Below are 10,614 nucleotides of genomic sequence, written 5' to 3'. Positions count from 1 at the left end.
ATTTTGAGCAGATGCATATTATAGTGGTTATGTAACTTAGTATATCAACCACCCCTACTCTCAATCTATTTTCTTATAAAAAGTGTCTTTTCTCCATAACATCTGTGTCTAATGATCATCAGCTTTGGCTCAGGAGGGAAATGACCTAATGCTGAAAAGATCTTAGAAGAAAAAGGGGAAAAATCAAATTAGTAAAGGAAGAATTCTATATGGTGAGTTTATCTTCAGGACATTCAATGACAGTGCTTTGAAGAACAGTGCATTAAATGACATTTACATTGCCAGTGATGGAAGCCAGATTGTCATTAATATTTCTAACTGAACCAGGGCACAAACAGATCTGCAATTTCATTCAGTAAAATATATATATAAACCTCTACCATTGGTGGAACTATTAGAGTAATTAATTTCCTTCCTAAGTAATAATGTCCTGGATAGAAAAACTTAGAAAATAGGCATGGGATAGAAAAATTAGTATGAAAGAGCAACATTATGCTCCAACAATTGGGATCTTTCTTCTTTTATAGCAATATTTCTCCACATTCACACATCACAATGATTTATTAGCAGACAACAGAAGTGCCCCTGACAGGCATGGTTAATATTTTAGTACTGCAGGCAATGGTATGTGACAGTTTCACTTGTTGCATGACCTTTATTTTTCTTTGTACCGTAATTTCCTAGAACTTTCATTTATCTGGAGAACATGCAATTAGAGAGAGCTTTTCAGATAAGCCATGATCATTTCTCACATGTCTTTAACTCCTATCTCTCCAAAATGGAGCTTGGTCTTCACAGTGCCCGCATCAAAGTTGTTTGAGAATGACCCCATCATTAAAAATAAAGACCGTAGACAAATTGCATTAATAATTACTAATCAGAGATAATTGAATTAAAATGTGATTTTTGGAGTGTTGGAAGAATACATACCATAAAGTATCTCCCTGGATAGAAGCCAAATTGCCTTTACATCTGTAGCTGAACAAAGACGCAGCAGAATGACAACTTCATTAAATTTAAATAAACTGCCTCTACCTTCTGCTATAGAAGCTACTGGAGCAATTAATTTCTTTCTACGAGTAAAGATAATATCTCATGAAATGGCAAACAGACAAAAGAATATAAAACTCAATAGGCAGAGTATAATAACTTAGAAAACCGAAGAGCTAAATCCGATTCTGATAGCGTCCTCTTGTTCCTTTCATTACCAATATCTCACAATCATCTCCCCACACACTAAATTATTAGTACACTAAGACATACCCCTTGTCAGGTATGGTTAATATTTTAGTACTCCAGGGAATGGTATGTGACATTTCTACTATTTTCATGACTGTTCCTTATTTTTCTTAATCCTGAGTAAGGTGCTGAATGGTGAAGCGCCCTTTGGGTTGAGAGCATGACACTCAGGAGTTTTCCACTGAACTTAATGGGCATGGTGTGGCTTTTATCTTCACAGTCTTATACCCTGGGAGGGATTTTATTTTATAGGGACCTGAATGAGAGTTTCACAGAATGGTGACTTTAGTTAGTGAACAAAGTCATTTTAACACATTGGAACTGCAGTATATTGCCTTTCACTGAGTTTTCATGTCAATTGGATTTGAGATGTGTTGCTTGACTTGTTATTCAGGAAGACCTAAAAAAGTCTGAATAATCTGGTAATCTAGAAATAGGTTAACTTTTATGTACCAAAAATTGAAAGTGCAGCAATCAGTCACCAACAGGGTTATCAAAGGACTGGCAGTGCTGTGGATACTGCAATTATCTCATTGGCAATAACCGTTACGCCAAAGCACAAAGGGGAAGAACACAGAGAAATAAAATAGTCAACCTGATTCTCTATTGCTTTGACCCTGCTGCAGTCCTCCAGAGAAGTGCAAAGTGAGGGCACAGTGGCTGTAAAAGCACTATAAAAAAAGAATGGCTACATCATAGACCCACTCTGCACAGCTGTCAGCAGTTATGATAGGTTCAAAGCAATGGAGAACCAGCTGAAGGAATTGGAAGAGCTAAAACAGGATCATAAAGAAAATAACTTATTTTGTTTAGTAAAGCTGAAGAGGAGGGGAAGAGGTTGATGTGTCTTATAGTTCTTTTGGAGAATAATTGAGGTAAAGAATGTTCAGAGAATATTTAAAAGACTCTTAAAATGAGGTTGCTTTCCCCATAAGTACTGAACCTAATACTTTAGTATGGCTTCCAGAAGTGCTAGAGAGTCAGACAGAAGGCTGTGGGAGGGGCAGAGAGCTCCAAGCATCTGGTTTAGAGCAAGAAGTTCTAATCACAGCATACTTACTTTACCCACCTCTTGAAGTTAATGGGAGCAGATGGGTGCTTATCACTTTTCAGAATCAGGTTACTTACATGGGTGCCTAAGTTCTTGGAGAAACATTTTCAAAAGTACTAAGTCACTTTGGAGTAGAGCTAGTCAGAAAGCATCCCCATTTCATGAAAAATACTGAGATTTTACAATTTATTTTCATTCTGATGTGGAACCAGAGACCTTTCACTTTTTTTTTTTAATGAAAAGATGTGTGAGAATGTTTAGGGCATTCCTGTAGGAGACCAAGGTTCAATTCTCTGGTCTGTCTTATTCAGAAGTGGCATGTAAATCTGAGTGTCCCACAGGAGGGCCCAAACCACTGGTGCTATAGAGTCAGTCTCTTCTGTTGGAGCTGTTCCACTTTATATAAATAATTAAATATGTACTGGGTCAGAGAAAGAAACAGACTCTCTCTGTAGTTTGAGAGTAGGTGCTTTTTCTTGGGATGTGAAAGACCTTGACCTGAGAAAATAGATAAGCCTTGTCATCTGTCCTTGGGATCATCAAATCTGCATTCTACTGTACCAGACCAAAGTGAGTTTCAGAACAGGACTTTCATAGAAATATTCTGTGTATATGGCCACCAGTTTAAAATGCATGGGTGTTATCTTGAAATCTCCTACTGTTCACAGCTGCCATGGTTTTGCACTAGGAGTGAACTGACCAGTTTCCAAATCACCTTGATGTTTTTATCTAATAAACTACATCTTAAATTTCACCTAGAAATTCACCTAATTGGAAGCTAATGAAGATGACCTAATGACAATGTAAAGTTCTCTCTATCTGAAGAACTCAGTGAGCAGCTACCATTTTCATTTGTTTCATTTTCTGAGTGGTCTGCCTCATAAAGAACACATAACTCTATTTTAATCTCAAGTGACAGGAGCACGGTTAATCGAAGCCAATGGTTACTTCCAAGACAACATGTTGAACACTATTAACTAAACACAAATTTAAAAGAAGCATTTTGGACACAGCTGAGAGCTAAGGATCCTGGAGAGGCAAGAAACTAAAGTCCCTGACTGTAGATCTGAGTAATAACATCAGGTACACTTTGACAATTCAAGAGTCTGATAGTCTTCCAAGGACTGCCTTATTTTTACCTGGGATAGGCCTCAACCAGCTAGCCCTCAGCCAGGCCTGACTCTTGCCAATGAGATGTAATTCACACCTGTAGCACTGGGGATAGCCAGGTGAAGACAGAAAGGATCATCTAGACTATGGGGAATGGTTGAAAGAAGATATGCAAATTCCTGCAGAGCTTTAGAAAGTGAAAGTAGTTAAGACGCGGCTTTTTTGGCAACCCCTCCCTTTGTCGAAAAGCTACATAAACCTCCTTTTTTGAGGAATAGTGGCTTTTTTGACAAAGGGAGGGGGGTTCACCGAAAAAGCTGCGCCTTGACTACTTTCACTTTAGAAAGTGCGATCGGAAGATTATATGCAAATTCCCACATAATTTGCATATCTTCTTTCGACAATTCCCTGTAGTCTAGATGAGCCCAAAGAGTAGACTGAAGGTTGTCATTTCCTGCACCTCCTCACTGACTTTTCAGAGAGGTACATATCCACATTACAAGGTGTGTGTGACAAGTTAGTGACAATCTGATGGCAAGTGTATTGCTATTTTGATTTAAAAAAAAAGTCAGCACTGTTTGCTGAGAAATAAATACAAGATGGACATTTATGGGTACTACACTAAAAACTTCTAATGTCCTTCAGTGCTCACTCTTCTGGTTGTGCACTAGATATGGACTAATAAACATTATTCCCAAAACTGTGCTTAAAGATAATGCTAGAAAGGAAGTAAACACAAATATTCATGCTAATTTCAAATCCTATTATTAGGGTCCAACAAACTCATGACCATGAAAAATGCATCATAGCCAAATGCACCATGGGTGCTGCTGCTGCTGGTGGCTCTGCCTTCAGAGCTGGGTTCCTGCATAGCAGCTGCCACTCTCTGGCTGCCCAGCTCTGATATACTGCAGTGTGGACCTTTTATGGACATCCCTGAACCCTGCTTATCCAACAGTGCAGAAACATATCACTTCTGCTACACTCAGGACCTTCTGGAACACTTCATTGGCCAAAAGGATTTGGACCAAAGAAGAAAACACCAGACTTTCTAAATGCAAAAGGGTTAGGAAAAAACTACAAGTTTGCAAGTTGTAACTGTAGAGTCCCTGATAGCAAAGAGACAATACTCATCTGTAATAACAAGAAAGGGGATTCTTTACTGAAGTAACTGTGCTCAGATTGACTTTGTAGTGCTGTCTGGCTCCAAAGTTCCCTGATTAAGTGTATTTTGTGCTGCTTAATGTCACCCTGGGTTTTGACCTAAACTATGTGGTTATAGAAGCAACTATTCACTACCCTACAGGCATATGCCTCAATTTAATCTTTATTTTAGTGGTATATTTTGAACATTAAAAACAGAGAAATTTAAAATAAAAATAAAGGATCACACAGAAAATCAAACCCAACCTAGGTTAGAATATACAAACTGGGTTCTTCTATGCTTATTTAGTATTCTAACATTGAAATAACATCATTGGCCAATGTCTAAAGATAGAGTACTGGGCTAAGTGAACTTTTAGTTTGACTCGCTATGCTTGAATCACTCACTGCCTTCAATAAGACTAGGCCCTAGAGTTAGCAATCTGGGCTTCTCACTTTGGTAAATAGCCATGTTCCTGTTCTTGAGATTTTAGCTGTACAAAATAAATGAACACAACACACCTGTACTGGCAGCAATATGGCTCAATATTTTCATTAAGGCAAAAAATAATTAGGAAATCTGTGTTCCATAGAATTGTGATTTAATTAAATTGTGTACTTATGTCTACCTCAGTATTAATTAAGTTCCAAGGCTGACTCTCTCTATTATACACCCAATGGACCACACTGCATTTGTTTCTTACCATTTCAGCCCTAAGGGGTATTTTGGTACCAACAATGCAACATGGAGAGCAGAGAGGTATTTTCTCTTAAGCTTTGGATAATTACGTATATTATACTATATTATATACCAGGAGACTGAGAAACGCACCTCCCTAAAAATAATTTCCCTCAAATCATAGCATTTTTGGAGTCAGAGGAAAATTGCTTGTAAATACTGCCAGTGGCAATTTGCCTGTCAAAACAGATTATAATTAGAAATCTCACCTACAGAACTGAATATGGTGATCAAGCCCTAATGCCAAAGTCCTGACAGGCTGCCAGCTTAGCCAGTGTGACACATGTCACTAGCACGTCATAGTTACAGTCCCCTTTTGGGAGCTATCTTACATTTACTGATACCTGAATATAGCATGTCATTGGAATGGTGTTATGGCCTTGAGGAGTTTTTATTAAGTATCATTATTCCTTGTCTTCTGTGGTACAGGTAAGAAACTACCACATAAGACTGAAATAGCACTAAAAGCTTGCAATTACCATATGCTAAATGATTTTATCATAATCACACAAGGTGCTGAGGGTACATGCAGTGTATATTTATCTCTGAAATCATTAGGGTATGCAAGAAAATGTCCAAAAGTGGACCAGTCATCAGCTATTGTAAATGGAAGCAACTCCATTGATTTCAATAACAGTTTCCAACAGTTGAGGATCTATCTGATCAGTAAGTATGATACCAAAGATTACATTATCTTTGAAAAACATGCCATGATTTCTGTAGTTCTGCATGTTTTTGTTTTTCTCATAGTCATTCACTATTTGACAATACAATACAACCTTGTCTTTCTGAATGTAAGAATGTCTGAAGGGCTTTGAATATATTTGCATAATTAAGGCTCTGGAGAACTAACACACTTTTCAATGTGATTTATATACCCTGGAATTCCCGTCCCTTTGAAAACTGCACCTTTAAGTTTAGACACCTTGCATGTCTCTGAAACAACAGAAGAGGAGCCCTTTTAAAGTAGTCTCAACTGGTTATTGATTGGCCCCAGGTGTTCTGATGAGCCTGGTTCCCTTTTGATTCCAGGTGTTGCAATTGTCCAGACTGATTCTGGAAACTTCCTGACGGTTCTAAGCCAGTCCCTACCGGTTTACCCAGGGAACAGAGACCTACTTAATCTAGAGCAAACATACTTCCCTTCTACCACTCTTCTGTTGCCCTCTGGCCTGACCCTGTCACAACATAGATACATGCCCAAACTGCCACATGGGTAATTACTGAATAGCCTGTTCATAGGGAAAATTTCTTCCTAAAATCTGTCAGCTGGCTTGGGGCTGAAACTTCAGGGGTTAGTCTATCCCTTTTATCCTTTTTCTCCCAGTTCCGTTTCATGTAATTATGGAAGTTCTCACAATATATTCATCTACACCTTCAGTATTTTCTGGAATCTATTAGTGAATGTTAGCCTCACTGATATCCTCTGGCAATTAATTCCCTTTGGGCCATTACACAGTCCTCACTGGTGGCTGTGAGAAAGGGACTCCAGTTCTTTGCAAACACTTCTTGGCTTAAAACTAACAACGTCATGCACCAAGCACATGTCTCGCAGGTTGTTTATCTATAAAGGGTAACTGGTAAGGTATCTTACAGAAAGCTTACAACTTTTCAAGATTCATAAACATTGCACAATATATATATGGATAATATTTAATAATGTAACTATACTGATAGTATGCTTTATGGTCTTGAAAGTTAGTCACTAAGTTTTTGTGATGGCTCACTGAAGCAGCAGGGAGTTGTCACCACACCGTGGTTAACTAGTGATCTTATTCAAGGCAGTTGTTTCTGACAGTTTTCCATTGATAGTGTGGGATGGAGCAAGACTGGGCAACTGCAAACAACCAGAAGCATTTAGGGTATGTCTACACTACAGCGCTAATTCGAACTAACTTAGTTCGAATTAGTTAATTCGAACTAAGCTAATTCGAACTAACGCATCTAGAACTAAAAACTAGTTCAAATTAGCGTTTTGCTAATTCGAACTAGCAAGTCCACATTAAGTGGACCCTGAAGCGGGGTTAAGGATGGCCGGAAGCAGTGCCGGCAGGGCATCAGAGAAGAACTTAGAGCATGGAGATGCTTTCTCAGGCTAGCCGAGGGCTGTGCTTAAAGGGTCCCGACCCCCACCCCGGACAGACAGTTCTCAGGGGTGCCCTGCTTGCAAAGCAGTCCTGGCTTGGAGTGCCCGGAGTACCAACACTGGGCACATCACACCACTCGGCCATCAGCCCGGCTGCACTTGCCGCAGGCTGCCATCTGGGGAGAGGGGGCAATTGGGGGGCTACAGGAGAGCTTCCACCCCCAGAAGCCCGCAGACCCAGCCCAGTCCTTCCCATTGGGGGCTCGTACCCCATTCCTCCCTCACCTCCTTCCACTTACCCTTCCCTAGCCCCCCTTCTTATTGATGTACAAAATAAAGATAACGTTTCTTCCAACATTGACTCTGTCTTTATTGAACAAAACTGGGGGAGACTGGGAAAAGGAGGTGGGAGAGGGGAAGAGAAAGGCTGGGAGAGGGGAGGGCAACTAACATGATCAGGGGTTGGGAACAGGTCCCATATGAAGAGAGGCTAAAGAGACTGGGACTTTTCAGCTTAGAAAAGAGGAGACGGAGGGGGGAAAGGATAGAGGTCTCTAAAAGCATGAGTGGGGTGGAGAGGGTGCATACAGAAAAGTTCTTCAGTAGTTCCCATAAAGAAGGACTAGAGGATACCAAAGGAAAGGAACGGGTAGCAGGCTTCAAACTAGTAACAGAAAGTTGTTCTTCACAAAGCTAACAGTCAACCTGTGGAACTCATTGTTGCAGGAGGCTGTGAAGACTAGAACTTTAGAACAGAGTTTAAAGGGAAGTGAGATCAAGTCATGGAGACTGGGTCCATGGAATGGTATTAGCCAGGGGGTAGGAGTGGTGTCCCTGCCCAAGGTTTGTGGAAGGCTGGAGAGGGATGGCACGAGACAAATGGCTTGGTCACTGTCTTCGGTCCATCCCCTCCAGGGTCCCTAGGGTTGGTGGCTGTCGGCAGACAGGCTACTGGGCTAGATGGACCTTTGGTCTGACCCAGCACGGCCATTGTAAGCTCAGGGCTCAGGGTCGGGGGTCTCACTGGACCCCCTTGATTCTCTTGCACACCTACTCCTGGGTGACCAGGCTGGCAACTCTCCTGCCCTAGATGGCCACTTTCCTGTGCCTAGTGCGGAGATCGTGGACGAGGTCCACGATGTCTATATTAGCCCAGGCGGGTGCCCGCCTCTTGCGGTCCCGGGCAAGCTCCCGGGAGCCGCCAGCCTGGTCCCGGGAAGAGAGGGAGGGCTGGGGGCATCGGGTGGGTGGCTCAATCCGTGCCAGGTGCAGGGTCTGCTGGCTGGGTGCTGGCAGGCTTGCACCTGGCACGGGCACCGTAGCCAGCCCGTGCCCCTTTAAAGGGTCCAGGGCTGGGAGGGGGGCAGAAGAGTTTCCCTGGTGTTGGTCAGAGTGGCCACCAGGGAAACCTGGGGAGGGCTAGCCTCCCACTAGTTCGAATTAAGGGGCTACACACCCCTTAATTCGAACTAGCTAGTTCGAACTAGGCTTAATCCTCGTAAAATGAGGTTTTCCTAGTTCGAACTAAGCGCTCGGTTAGTTTGAATTATATTCGAACTAACAGAGCGCTAGTGTAGCACCTATAAACGTTAGTTCAAACTAACGTCCATTAGTTCAAACTAACTTTGTAGTGTAGACATACCCTTAGAGATAAAAAGGACCATTACTGTAGACAAGGGGTTGCTTTGCTTTGGATAAAGACAAAAGATTGGTTCAGTATAACAGAGGGTTGGGAGGTGCCACTTGTGTCCTTTCACACAGGAAATATCTTCTGGAGTAGGAATAGTATCAGAGAGATAATCTCGTTAGTCTGTATCGTATTAAAAAAAACAAAACAAAACCAAGGAGTCCTATGGCACCTTAAAGACTAATAGATTTATTTGGGCACACGTCTTTATGGGCGAAGACCCACTTTATCAGATGTCCATAAACACGTGTGCCCAAATAAATCTATTAGTCTTTAAGGTGCCACAGGACTCCTTTTTGTTTTTAAAGTGGGAATGTTTTCAAGAAAGATTGGATACTGACTGTTGTAGAACCAGTCGGCTCTGCAAAAGATTGAACTTGGCGAGGGAATCTACTTTATCAGATAGAAAAGTTAACAAAAGTGCAGCCCATACTTAGTATATTATGATTTATTTAGTATCATCACCAAGGTTCCCTCTAACCTGCACGGCAGCACAGCCCCACAGCTGCTTAATCAGCCCCACCCAGCCAGGGGCTCAGGGCTCCAGGCATGGAGCTGTCTGGCTGGGAAGAGCTGATTAAGCATCTGTGAGGCTGTGCTGCTACACAGGTTAGAGGGAACCTTGATCATCATCATTTGTTTCCATGACTTTCTCTTGTCTTTAGTTGAATCTTTATTCTTTCTTTAACAAACCCTCTTTTTTACTGCAAGTGCTGTGTGTAATATAGCAGCAGTGGTTTCAGGTAAAATCAGTAAACTGAAGTGCATTGTTCCTTTAGGGGCAGATGATCTAGGATGTTGTGAGTAATCAATGCCAGGAGCTAGATAGCTCAGGACACTTCTCCAAAGGGATTCAGGAATTGGGGTTCACTTATTGTTAACTTGCTAGGTGAAGACAGGGCTGTCACAGATCAGAAGGGAGCATGTGACTAACTAACAGGCTGGTGGAGTTAGGAACCTACCACCACCTACCACGGGCAAAGCTACCTCTTGTTAGAGGCATGAGTTAACCAGGTGACTTTGAGTCCTGGGTATCCTGACCATCACTAGCTAATCATCACTGTACCATCTACAGCTGGTATAATCTACAAAGTAACTGACTCATGGTTCACTATCTCTTTCAAATCATGGATAAAGAATCATGGATAAACAAAACCCAGCCAACTCTGATCTCTGCAGAACCCTATAAGACATCTCTCCCAACTCAAAATATTGCTGTTATTTCCCACCATCATTTCTCAGCCTAGGTGACAGGATTCACATCAAAGCCCATTTGAATTAATTTTCAATAATGATTTTCTGGAGCACTGTGTTAGAGTATTTACTGAGCGATATATAGAAGTTATTATATTCCTTACAGGTGGTGTATACAACTACACAAAACATTTTAAGTAGCAAAAGCCTACTTTTTGCCAACAGGTTATTCTCTATTTCTAGGCTAAATTCCAGTTACTTTGGGAAATCTCTTCTCAGTGCAAGAAGTATTGCCTGAAGCAATAAAAAAAACCATGGAAATAAAGCCAGGAATGATACAATCTTTACATTGCCTAGAGGTGGGA

Source organism: Pelodiscus sinensis, chromosome 1 (assembly GCF_049634645.1).
Source record: "Pelodiscus sinensis isolate JC-2024 chromosome 1, ASM4963464v1, whole genome shotgun sequence".
NCBI classification, from domain to species: domain Eukaryota; kingdom Metazoa; phylum Chordata; order Testudines; family Trionychidae; genus Pelodiscus; species Pelodiscus sinensis.
The sequence above is the reverse complement of the archived record's forward strand: the minus strand, read 5'-3'. Positions refer to the sequence as shown.